At 33.9% G+C, this 12,454-nt stretch overlaps 1 long non-coding RNA gene across 3 annotated transcripts; it reads right to left on the bottom strand.

Moving 5' to 3' along the window:
- Window positions 1-497: 497 nt before the first annotated feature.
- On the bottom strand, window positions 498-9,510 carry LOC145670692 (uncharacterized). 3 transcript variants are annotated; one of them, XR_014128379.1, is made up of 4 exons: window positions 9,455-9,510; window positions 4,639-4,775; window positions 2,647-2,751; window positions 498-779 (listed from the first exon to the last, which is right to left on the bottom strand). It is a non-coding gene; the product is annotated as an uncharacterized LOC145670692 (long non-coding RNA). The 3 variants fall into 3 exon arrangements; XR_014128380.1 differs by lacking the exon at window positions 9,455-9,510 and adding an exon at window positions 9,036-9,142; XR_014128378.1 differs by lacking the exon at window positions 9,455-9,510 and adding an exon at window positions 6,804-6,992.
- Between the last annotated feature and the right edge of the window lie 2,944 nt (window positions 9,511-12,454).

Here is a 12,454-nt window from a genome sequence, read left to right as displayed (position 1 = left end):
TAGATGCGTAGAAAGATATCACAAACCGAAACCTCCCTCAATGCATTCTAAAGTTTCAAATTCATTTGGAAATATCAGTTCTCCCTTTTCCTTAGTATTGAGAACAGACAAGACAGCTACGCTTCACTTCTCATATTGAAACAAATGATGACCAAAACTTTTTAACACTATCCCATTATATATCTATATATATATATATATCTATATCTATATATATATATCTATATATCTATATATCTATCTATCTATCTATCTATCTATCTATCTATCTATCTATATATATATATATATATATATATATATATATATATATATATATATATATATATATATATATATATATTATCATACACATAGGAGAAACATTAACTTCAATTAAAACATGCCGTCCATTAATGGCCGAGAACGTTACAAATTATTGAACTTATATACATTAAAGAATAAGAAAGGCGTAACATAGAAAGAAACGAATAACATAACAATATACTTTATTGGATTACTTCTAATTACATATACTGCTCCACAATATTTGTCTTTTTAATATATTGAATAAGATTGTAATACGATTTTTTTTCGCATCTCAATGATATTAAAAGTTTCGTATACCTGTTTTATTCTTGATTATAAAATGTATTATAAACGCATAATATTGTTACTAAAATAAATACTTTTTAAAAACAAGTTAATTTTAACCTTCTAGAAGTAGGAGTAAATATATACAGAACCGTTCAACGATATTTAATGAGATTCTTTCTTCGTGCGCTCCATTTTTCTTTTTTCTGAAATTAAGAAAATGGGAAAATTAATTCTAGGTATAATCAACATCACAACGATCAAAATTAAAATCAGATTATGAGGTTGCTGTTAAGTAAGGTGTTTTACGTTTAACTTTAAAGAGTAAAAATTACATGACGGATTCAACTTGGGACCTTTTGGCTTTAAACTATACAAACGGGACTCAAAGGTATATAAAGTTAAAATTACAAATTCCAAATTGAACTACAAATTACAAAAATGAGCTCCTCCGTGGCTAAGCGGTTAGTATACGCGCCTTTGGCGTGGGAGACCCGGGTTCGATTCCCGGCGGGAGCCCACGTGGTTCGGATTCCACGTTAATCAGTAGGTCCACGTCTCATATAGCCTCGCTGCTGAAACGGACGTTAAACTCAAAATCAATTAATCAATACAAATCACAAAATGTATTATTAGCGGCAGTTTCAAGTTTCTGAAAATCTACTTTTTTCTTGCAGCCTTGGGCCACAAAGTGTATTTTCTTTTCATACTTTATTCTGTTCAAGCACAATACAATGAATATCAAATTTCAAGTTTAACTCCCAAAAGTCGTTCCATCTAAGAAACAGGCTTTCTCATTCCATTGTAAGATCGAAGAATGTTAAAGGGGATTATTTTCTAAAATATCGGAAAAAAATATATATTGTAAGTACGAATATATCCCCACCTTTCCGAAATAATATATGTACAGGTAGCGGCAGTGCGAAGCTCAACAGTGGCGTTCTGTTTCCAAAGCTTAACCCTTTTAGGCCTTATAGTAACTTCTGTTACCACGGCGTAGTATCATATTTGATCGCTTATTTAGGTTCTATAACAAATATTTAAGCCGTTTTTTTTATTGGTTAAGCAAGGATAGACCAAAGAACACCCCAGATGCGTTTGGGAACCGGATGGTGAACTTGGCGAGGCGTGAAACTTTTCATAAAATAAATTTCAGAAATTTTTCACGCCTTTAATTTTCAAGATATCAGATTGAAACTTTGCATACGGATTGCGTGCACGATTAGGTATTTCTCATTCTTTTTGAGATCCCTATGTGAAACCAGGGTCGGGTACGAGGGGCTCAAGTGTTTTTCGGAGGGGTCCGAGGGAGTGAGTTTTTCTGAAAAATTTCCGATTTTCTCGATTGTTCCGGTTCATGTGTACGATACGGACATGTAGCAGTACCGTTAGAAAGAGCTCGTTATACTGAAGAAAATGACGTTTGAACCATGACTGTACCCAGGCCCGGGGCAGAAGTGCGCAAAAATTTCGATTTCTTTTTTCCAAAAAATCTCCCAGTCCCCCCCCCCCCGTTTCTAGTGTATAATACGGACAAGCGAATGATACCATTGGAAAGTATCCTCTATCCTTAATAAACAACGTATGAACCTTGATCCTACGACAAATATTAAGGAAGCAGTAGTTGTTTGAGTGAAAGTCTCAGGTTAACTCAAAAACTGGAAATCCTAAAACGTTTAAACATTTCTATGTATTTATTTATAGTTTCGTATCTTAATCTACTACTTATGTAGCATGAATACAAATGAATATCAAGCTGTTCGGTGAAACTATCATTTTTCTTTTCAAAAGTTTTGTTAAACACTGAGTAAACACCCTGACATTTAAAAAAAAATTAAATTAAACGGGTAACTGTAAGCAAGTATACTATTACTTCAATATAACACAGCTTCTTGGTATCGTAGAGTTTGTTGCCAGAGTACATTAAACTCGAGTTTCTATTCTGCACGTTATCTTGTTCGTCTACCTGTTCTACGCAATCCATTAAAACAACCGTAATATCATTTTACTACTTTGGAAATTTGTTGAATTTTATAACTTAAAACTATACTTGCTCAATAAATCATAACTAACCTTTGTTCCCTTCCCTCCTGTCTCTCCTTCGTTCGTCGCAGCCACTTCTGAATTATTGTCTCCACTTTTTCTCTGTAACTGTCCCGCAAGCTTTTTCTACGGATTCTGTGGAAAGAAGAAAAAGAATTTTGCAGCAATTGACGTAATCATGCCTGTTTGCCTCTAACCAGGGCCGTAACTTATGGGGGGCAGGGAGGGCAACTGCCCCTCCAGGGAAGCTCCCCACCGTTCGAGGGGGGCCACTTTAAAACATTTTTTATTCCATATACTGTAATACATGTAATTATAAATTAAGCATCAAACAGTTTCACTACATTACATACACAAAACAGCACACAAAAGGTAGATAAAACAAAAATGTGTCGTGGACCCACTTCAGTAAAAAATGTCTACTATTAAGTGTCCCAGAAATAATATTTATTCTTATGGCTTTGACATTTGTAAATATTGTCCCTTTAGTTAATTTGTCATATACGGAATGGGCCCTGCAGAGAGCTGGAGGGCCCACAAAGAATAAGAGAAAGATGGAAAGACGAGATCTATTTTCGAATTTTGTGGGAGGGTCCAAAACAATCTTTTGCAGGGGGCTCAAATATTAATGCTTTCCCCCCCAAAAAATCTAAGTTACGGTGCTGCCTCTAACTTTAATTTAGAGCAAGACATGATATATTATGTGTAATTGAAAAGAAAAATGTTATAAGGTAGATATTTGTAATCGACTTCAAAAATGTTATCTATCTAACTTGAGCCCATTTACTACGAAAATATATTTATCGCACATTAAATGTGCAACATAAAAATTGTACTATTTTTTTTTTTTTTAAAAAAAGGGAAATAAACATATTTGAGTCATTGCACGTCAAATTATCACACTGCAGCCCATTTTCAACCCGACCCTTTCCTTTCAACTAAATTTTATTTCCGTGTTATCCTGGATAAAAATTTCATTAACTGTCTTAGAAGAAATGATCAAATCAATTACAATTTTATCTACGTTCATAATAGCTTACAATTTAGCCTTTAAATATTAAGACTAAAACCAAATCTTTTAATATTAAGATTAAAACCAAATTGATGATGCAATAGTTTTGACAATTTCTTATATTTCAGACGCGTGTCTGTGGTAACACTGCATTTCTACTAGGACAGTACTGCAAATGCCATTTAATTCTGGAGATGGTGGGTTATGGACTGTGTTGACATGGAATAACCCAGCCACATATCATCGGTCCTAAAGAAGAACTGACATTGGGTCTCGCACAAAATAATCCACTATTTGATTTGCCGATAAACCTTTTAGTTGCAAGGCTATTGCAATGAGACTAGCATCGAGAGAAATGTTCGAACGTCGATCATGCATCATATGGGCCCATTTTGAATCTAAATATTATTTAAGCGAACATGAATGTTACTGACTACAACGGCACATGTTTTCCACGATTTCACTGCACGCATGAAGTCTTCTGATCTACATCAAATTTCCGGGAAGACTTTTATTCTTGTGGGGGCCTTAGAAAAATAGTCACATGAGTTAAGACTGTAGATCAAAATAAAGTTTCAAATCAGTCCATGGCTACCCTCAAAGCATGATACTTTTATGGAGCAATCCCGGATTCACATTAGTCCAAAGTGCACATTTTGTTTAACCACACCATTCAAATAACTGATGCATATCACAAAAGCACATGATGTTAAGTTTCCCTATTGTCTGGTAACCAATAATATCCATGTTCACTTAAAAGTTCAAAATCAAACAGGCGCTTATATTCTACATGTTCTGAAAACAAACATTTCCTTACAGTGTATGTTTTAATGCTAATCCCATTACACTATCCATACTAAAAATATTTTATCGAGAAAACAAATGGTGGATTACTCCATGCAACACCCATGTCAGTTAAGTATTTTGCCTCAAAGCCGACAATATATTTATCATAAAGTAAATGGAGCAAGTAGGAAAAACTATTCAGACATTCTGTACTATTTACTTACCAAAAACAACTTTCATTCTTAATTTTCCAAATGTGTTCTTGCCTTTTAGACCACAGCAACTGTACTTCACTGCCACCGCATCACTTAAATGACGTTTCAATTGCATCTATTCTTCCAACTTCACTAAGGTAATTCACCTAAAAAAAAATCCACAAAGTGTATTTAATTCAAAATTATGCATAGTAGAAAATAAAGGAAGCCGATTTATAATAAAGGTCTAAAATTAGGTAAATGAAAGTGTTCACATATAAAGTACTTCTAACCCTATCTCTCATGTCATCTGCATAGCAACGATCTTCGTAGAAACGTAGCAAATATTAACCATGTGTTGAATAAGGCGGCCACTTCACCGAAGAAAAGAAAAAAATACATTCCAGAGGAAATGTCTTTAGAATAAGATGACATGAGTATGGCCGTTAGACTAGGAAAGAAATGAAAGGAAAAGAAGATAAAAGAAAAGAGAAGGAAGAAACAGTATCTAACTTATCCACATAAAAGAATAACCCTGAGAGAAAACACGACCTAACTCTGTAATTAAATAATTTCATTATGATCTTGAAGCTTTGTTGGTGTCTGCTATTAATCCAATGTCTGCAGCAATCCCGAGAACATTGGATAAATAATTTCATTATTTTTTTTTAACTAGTCGCCGTTTCAACGATTACTCTATCTTCTTCTGTGCTATACAGCACTGAATATGTATATATCTAGATCATATTTAGATGAGTAATAATAATTAGATATTACTTCATAAGTTCGATTGATACTGTTTTCAGTGCATGCCTAAACTGGGTGTTGATTCTACTCTCATATATATAATCATTCACTATTGAAATATTCTTTATAACCAAAACGGAGGAAATCCACACCACCATATCAATCTAACATATATAAATACACAAATAAATTAAAATCTTACTAAACTACCATTAGTTGCTAGGATGCATTCGTCTACAAATTATAGAAAATAAAGAAACATTTTTCCAGCTGGAATTTTTATTTACATTTAATAATTCGAATTAAAGAAAAATAATAAAGAAAAATAATAATTAAAGAAAAATATTAAACTTCGAAATAAACACATTAATATTTTTCAAATTAAAATTAGAGCGAACATCGAATGCCTCCAAGCCAATAAAAATATCAAGTAAATTAAAATTTATCCTTTCCCCATTCCTAATAACGCTAGCTTCTTAGATTTTGAATAATCGACATCTTGGAGTCATCGTTGATCAGAGATACAAGGAAAACAACCGAAGTAGCAAAAAAACTGAACAATTTTAGGTCGTAGAAAATAACAAAAACTTGCAACAATTTGTTGACTTAAACCGAAACAATTAGACATAGACCCCAAAAACGTATGGTCCTCTCAATACAGACCGATTATACTATCCTCAAACCAGCTATAAGTCTGTGACCAAGCAGAGATACGAAGGAGGACCACCGTTAGAAAGTTCCCCCTTAGTAACTGCGCCTTAGTTATTTCGTCTCTGCTAGACGACCTTCAGAATTGGAATTTACAAGCAAATTCTATATAACAAAGAAACTTCGTTACCACCAAAAGTCGGTTAAAAAGCAAAGATAATAGAAAGGAAAACTTTTTTAAAAAATCCAGTTTAAGAAAATTTAAATAAAAGAAATTATTATAATCAAAAGGTGAACTAAGTAAATAGAGATAAATTACATGTCCGGAGGAAAGCTTAAAATTAAATCGGATAGTTATTACTACAATTCCATGGGTGATGGAAAATAACGTTAAACTTTCTTACTGTGAGCTCACACACATGTCCCTCCACATCACATCGCTCTGCCCCGAAGGAACCATGACAAACGCCATGAAGTATACAAGGAGATGAAAATTTCCTCTCACACGAAAACAAAGTAGGAAGAAAGTAAAGTAAAGTATAAAGTAAAGTACAACAAAATGAAGTACAACAAAAAAACTGGAATGAAAATAAAGTACAACAAAAAAACTGGAAAATACCGAAATAATGAAAAAAACATAGGATGTGTTAACCTGTATTACTTTTTCCTTACTAAATCTTCCTCGTTATTGGAAATATGGTATAATAACGTTACTAAATAATATGTGTACGTATTTATGAAGTTTCGCAAGATATCAATACGCATAGATGTCATTACACTATTCGTCTTCACTTACACACCTAATTGCGACTAATTTCCACTCAACTTCATCTGGTCGATATATCTTTTACGCCGAAACTTTAAAACTGAAAATTTCTATAGTGACATTGTACGTGTTAATCCAACCCCGATATTCGAAGAAAAGACGCTTCTACATCTCCTACTCCCAGCTTCTAGAAATCTGGGTGCTAAAATCTTTAACCAATGACATTTCTTCTATCCACCTGTGGCAGATGTGACGAAGAAAAAATATCACTGCTAGCATTTGCTAGTAATTATTTCAACTTAATAAATATAAAGGATACTGTAAATAATAAACTTTACTATTATGATCCCAAAAAAAAAAAAAAAGAAAATTTGATGCTATAGACCTTTTACGTTTATTTATTAACTGACATTTCTCTTTCTTGGCAAAGCGCTGATACTTAAATACACGATAAAAAATCTATACGGAAAAGGAAAAGGGGGAGGGTATGAAAAGAGTTTCTCTCTCTCTCTCTCTAATCACTGTAACGATAAGTTACACACTGAAGTATTGAAATGCGGGAGCGTTTCAGGCAGAACAGAGAAAAAATAAATAAATAAAAATTTTAAAAAAAATAAAATAAAAAACAAGTACATAGAAATACACAATTTGGCGACTACTTTCATCTGAGTGTCTATGATCCAGCATCTTCAGTTTTTATTGTGCAGTATTTTCAGTACTTATATTACAATATCTGCAGATATGTTTAAGTAGATAAACACTGCATCTAAAAGTTTTTAGTATATCGTATTGTGAAAGCGTATCTTCACTATAAAATAATGCCTTCAGATGACTTGAAGAATTCTCACTTTACGAAACGATGGCTCAGTTGTAGAGAGTTCACCTCTGGTGCATATGGCCCCGGGTTCAAACCCTGTTCCCGCCAAGTGAACTTTGTGGTGGACAAACACCACGTGCGTGGGTTTCCTTGGGGTTCCCCATTTCCTCCCACTTTTTTCATTCCACCATTTAATTCATTTCTCATCATCACCACCGTCTCATTTAGCGTAACAGGTATAACTGTGGGACGTAAAACTCAAAAATATAATTTTCATTCATTTACGAAACGACGGAGCATAAGTGATTAGAAGGGGGAAGGGGAAGCAGGTGAAGAGAAAAGAGGTGAAAGAAGGAAAAGAGGTGGACTCAAGGAACTTGTGCTATTGTCGATTGGGGCCAGAGGGAGGGTTCATCTTTAAATTATTTCTTTTTTACTTTTCTTCTCCTTATTTAAATCTAACGATACACATTACTGGGTTGTGTTGTATGCAACTTTCGGTAGAGACTAAGCACCGCTTGGCGAATACATGTTCACCTCATTCCTCTGAGCAGACGAGAAATGATGCGAGAAGAGCTTTTAAGCGATAACTAGAAGTGTAAAATGTCCAAGAGCTCTCATTATACTCTGAAACAAACTAGGCATAACGTAACCTGCTGTAAATGCACATAATAATGGAGCAGTATCTAGATCCTTCCCAGAATATTTCATATAGCATCAACATATTCAAACGGCAGGGGTGCAGAACACTGACTCGCCTCCCATTGAGTTGTAATAAAAGAAGACAGTAATGTGCCCTACGGGGCTCCAACAACCCGCCTTTACTCGCTTTCGCTCGCTATGTGAATTGAGGGGTTCATCCAAGCAAACGATTCCACCAAATAGAAAGTTTATGGGTAAAATATGATGGGAAACACATTTCGTGAAGGAATTAAAGTGTGAATATGAGTAATTACTGTCAGTGCACACCTTATTAAAATGAATTCGAGTGATAGTGGAAGTATTTTATGTGTATATGTGCTTTTCCACCAGAGGCGGAGCCAAGGGAGGGCCAAGGGGGGCCAGGGCCCCTTGCTAAAATTCTTGGCCCCCCTAGTGGCCCCCCACATAGATGATGCTATTATAGGTCGACAAACGGTGAGTTGCCAGTGGCTACAAGTGAAATTACTTCCAAAACATCTCTCGACAACAAAGTTACGAACTGCAGAATACCGTTGCGTTCCGAATAAAATAGCTCCACTCGTTTTAGTTTGTAGTATGGGAAGATCTAATTCACGGAAATTTGTGGGATGTTTGCATTGACCTCGCCTGCTGGACATTCATTTTAACCTCTGTCCATTATCTAGTTATCTCCTTTGTTTTTGACAAACCAGAAAAATAGAAAATCAGTCGGCATTCTCATTCGCTTCAATGTTGAAAGTCATACTAAAATATGATATGCATACTTACAAATAACATGCACTGCAGTAAAACATTACACTTGTGTTGGACGAAAAAAGTCTTCGTACACTAAGTAATTGATTTCCATTGATTATGGCGACATAGAACAAATGCATAGCATCCATTAAATAACTTGGTATTATTATTATTATTATTATTATTATTATTATTATTATTATTATTATTATTATTATTATTATTATTATTATTTACGAGTTTATCTACCAAACAACTATTTATTGATTAATAAAAATGATTAATCAATTATATTTAGTTACGTATGGTAGATGACTTCAGATTATATTATTTACTGACCGACTGCATATACGAGTTACTTGTCACAAAAACAAATTACGCTAGGAAACTAAAACTATGCTCAGACTGTCTTTCTTAGCTAACTTTTACAAGTGGTAGCAATTGAAACTCACATGAGTATATGGTAACCTCTCACCCGAAGTCCAAGGTTAATCTCTTTGCACATGGCTTAAAAAAAACCGTCTCTGTTGCTTCCGTTTTCATTCTCCCCCCCCCCCCTGCCAGCCTGAATCCCCATTACGTTATCAATCTTTAATTTCAAATTAACTGCTTTATGATTTTTTTTTGCAATTATAAAGTCTCATTAGTTTCTATCACCGTTGTCCCTTAGGACAAGTTATTATAACAAAGGAAAAACATATTAATGGTTCCTCTTGATTACTTTTCAAGGTTTTTTCTTATAATTCACTTAAGCATTATCACTTTTTTTTTTACAAATTATTATATCCATTTATTCTTTTTTTTTCATAAAATCTGTTTTCAACACATTATATTATCATGCGGTATTAAAACAAATCTGGAACTTCTTATATTTATTTACCTCCATCATTCCATCCGAAAAATTAGTGTGATCTGTACACGAGGGAATGTTTTCGGGCTGCTAAAATTAAGATTACTGGTGCCATGCTATAACTTGGAGTTTCGCCTTATCTCAAGTAGATGCAGACATGTAGGAAGGTTTGATCCTTGTAGATACACTAGTTTAAACGCTGTCCAAGATGAGGTCTGGTAAATATGACTCTCAATGAACAATATTCGAACAAATTTATCAAGAATGTTTGGAGATGTGCAAAGAAAATGGTCTCGAATTCCAGAACCGGAAACAAATAGAATATAGGGGTTCCTCGTGGAAACGAACTAGACATCCGCCATCGAAATATCACAAATTCATTTTGGATGAATCTTCTTCATTGGATGCAGAAAACGAATTTTCTAAAGATAATATATCTATCAAGATACATTTTTCTCCCTATTATTGATAGACAATCACTGATATGGAAAACCGCTTTGTATCATGTTGCAAAATCATCAGATCAATCACCATTCTACATCCAATAAGTAAAAACTTTTTTAAATTACAACATTGTCGAGCCTATAACCCAGTTATTATGGAGTGATCTGCAAATATTAAAGTGAGAACTCAAAATCCTCCCAAACACAATTAATAGAGCAACCCAAAAGCATAAAAAGCATATAAAGCATAACAGCAATTTACACATATGGTTGGTACCTTGAACATGATTGTGATTGTCTAAGGGTCCAGGAGAAACTAGTTTTAAAAGCATAATTTTAGAAAATAAAGCATAATTTAAAATATATAGCACAATTCTTGGAAAATTCTCTTTAACTGAAAGTTTAACATACTGTGTTAATATTTTTTAAAACCAATATTTACAATGTAAAATCATTGAGAACATAACAATGCTACAATGAAAAGCTTATTTTCATTTCTTTAAACTTTTCGGTGTAATCCTTTGATGTGGAGAAAAGAAAAAGACTAAAACAAGAAATTTTTCCGCCAACAATGAATAGTACGCAAGAATTGCATACTATATTGTTATGTTTACTTTTTGAACTTAAGCACTTTCCGTACTTTTTGGTGGCATCTTTTACTTTCCCTTTCTGTATATATGTACATGTAAGGCGCACACAAATGATAGAAAAAATTTATTCGAGCAAAAAACATCTCTTTACAATGAATTAAGTAGAAAGTTCATTAAATATGAGAGAAACTAGTTGCAAAAAAAATATCAATAAATAGATCAAGATATTTAGAATATTTAATGTATAATAAATGTTATACATTATACACGATTAATGTAAAATAATCATTGAAATTAACAATCAAGCATAATTTAAAAAAAACCATAATTAAACAAGAAATAAAGCATAATGTGGGTTGCTCTACCAATTAAGTTGTATGAAGACGAGAAGAAAACCAAAGCTGATTCCTTAACGAATTTCGTTAATCTTGTTTGTGTCTACAAAAACGCACTCCTAGAAACCTAGAAGCTAGGTATCATCTCTGTGATTATGTCAGTTTTTAGTGCTACATGTGAAAGGTCATTCTCTTCTTTGAAAAGATTAAAGACTTGTATACGCAATTCAATGACTCATGATAGGTTGAAAAACTTAGTGTTACTTTATATTGAGAAGAAAATTGCTAAATCGTTAGATCTTTAACAAGTTGTGGATATGTTTGCTGCTGCCCACACGAATAGAAAGATCCTCTTCAAATGAACCTATAAGTTATTTTCTTTACCTGTAAAAGTGTGTTTGCTTCCACTTAAGTCAACCAGCCTCACATGTTTTAAACGCCATGATTAAATAACTATTTACTTATATTAGAAATCAATTGCATTAATGAATCCTAATTGTTTGAGGTACTAAATTCTTATATTTTCACTGTTTTCCAAAGAGTAAAATCATGAACAACAAAGATGGAAACATCCACCTTGAACACACACACACACACACACACACACATATATATATATATATATATATATATATATATATATATATATTGGAGATGGCCCCCTCAAAATCTTCTTGGGCCTTCATTGGTCCCCCTGAAAAAAACTAGCTACGCTACTGTTTTCCACTATCCTCGTTTAGCGTATAATTCTCATAGCTGAGACGCCCGCTCCCTACGGGCGTACGCCCTCCCTACCGCGCCCCAGCTTTGATTCGGGAATATAGCATTCGTGCTTCTTATTGGTCACCTAGCACAAGTTGGTACACCATCATGCACTTTAGGCTTTATGCCACACACCCGTAATTTTTTTTATTAGGCTCAGGCCCGGTCTTTCAGAACCGGTATCCGCAATGTCGTTGCTGTTGAGTTTAACGTCCCGTTCATCAGTAAGGCTATATAAGACGTAAACTTACTGATTAACGTGGAATCCGAATCACCTGAGCTCTCGCCGAGAATCGAACTCGGGTCTTGCACGCCAACTGCTTAGCCACGGAGGAGCTCACATCCGCAATGTATTTATACTTATGGTATTACTGCTGTATTGCCAGAATACGAAAATAAGAAAAGGAATATTATTTAGTTTCCACTCAAAAAAGTAGATATTAGCCCTCTCACTTGATAATGATTATTGTTC

Source organism: Thermobia domestica, chromosome 14 (assembly GCF_964235325.1).
Source record: "Thermobia domestica chromosome 14, izTheDome1.hap1.1, whole genome shotgun sequence".
Classification (NCBI taxonomy): domain Eukaryota; kingdom Metazoa; phylum Arthropoda; class Insecta; order Zygentoma; family Lepismatidae; genus Thermobia; species Thermobia domestica.
The sequence above is the reverse complement of the archived record's forward strand: the minus strand, read 5'-3'. Positions and strand labels throughout refer to the sequence as shown.